Genomic DNA, 887 nt, shown 5'->3' with positions numbered 1-887 from the left:
GTTCCCTGCGCCAGTTTCCATCAGCCCCCAAGCCGGTTGCTTTCGGGAGAATCTAGAGGTTTGTTTCCGAAAAGGAAACTGGATTCATTCTCCTCAATCAAGGCCATATGGGTATTTATGGATATTTTCTGAGAAATCCCTCTTGTCACGAATTAAGAACTTATTGATCGTATAAACATTACCGTATCTAAAACAACACAGTAAATGAACATGTAATTATGGTATTCATGATACATGACTGAAACGGAACCAATTAAGAATCAAAACAAATTGAACAGCAAATAATTACAATTGTCATCTCACGTCACAAGGGCATATGCTGCAAATACTCACATATTTACACTTAATTCATTGGTCAGTAGAGTTGATACAAACTAGATGATAAAAAAAAATAATAATATTCATTTGAGGCACTGCAACAATATTTTTTGCAACTTGGTTAAAAGTCTGTTTCGGCCGCCAATCACCCAAATCAACCAACTGTTTCAATTCCACCAAAGGTTTAAGGAAGGCCATTAAATTCTGTTCAAAAAATACAAGCAAAGTGCCCTCCCCCAAAACCCATCAAAATTCGGTCAATATTCGTGCGGGTCCCAATCACACCCCCAAATCACCTCCTCTCCCCCCCCCTCGCCATGCACGTCCCCTCCCCCCTCGCCATGCACCGTCCTTACGTCCCCCTCGCCATGCACCGTCCTTACGTCCCCCTCGCCATGCACCTCCTCTCCCCCCCTCGCCATGCACTGTCCTTACGTCCCCCTCGCCATGCACCTCCTCCCCCCCCCCTCGCCATGCACCTCCTCTACCCCCTCGCCATGCACCTCCTCTCCCCCCCTCGCCATGCACTGTCCTTACGTCCCCCTCGCCATGCACTGTCCTTACGTCAG

At 47.1% G+C, this 887-nt stretch overlaps 1 protein-coding gene across 1 annotated transcript in view; it reads right to left on the bottom strand.

The window, feature by feature from the left end:
- The window catches only part of LOC119593355 (vicilin-like seed storage protein At2g18540), a gene marked incomplete at its 3' end in the record, with an annotated part of 4,594 nt that overhangs the window by 3,372 nt on the left and 335 nt on the right, over window positions 1-887 (bottom strand).

Source organism: Penaeus monodon, chromosome 32, assembly GCF_015228065.2.
Source record: "Penaeus monodon isolate SGIC_2016 chromosome 32, NSTDA_Pmon_1, whole genome shotgun sequence".
Taxonomy (NCBI): domain Eukaryota; kingdom Metazoa; phylum Arthropoda; class Malacostraca; order Decapoda; family Penaeidae; genus Penaeus; species Penaeus monodon.
This window is presented reverse-complemented; position numbering and strand designations above follow the sequence as displayed.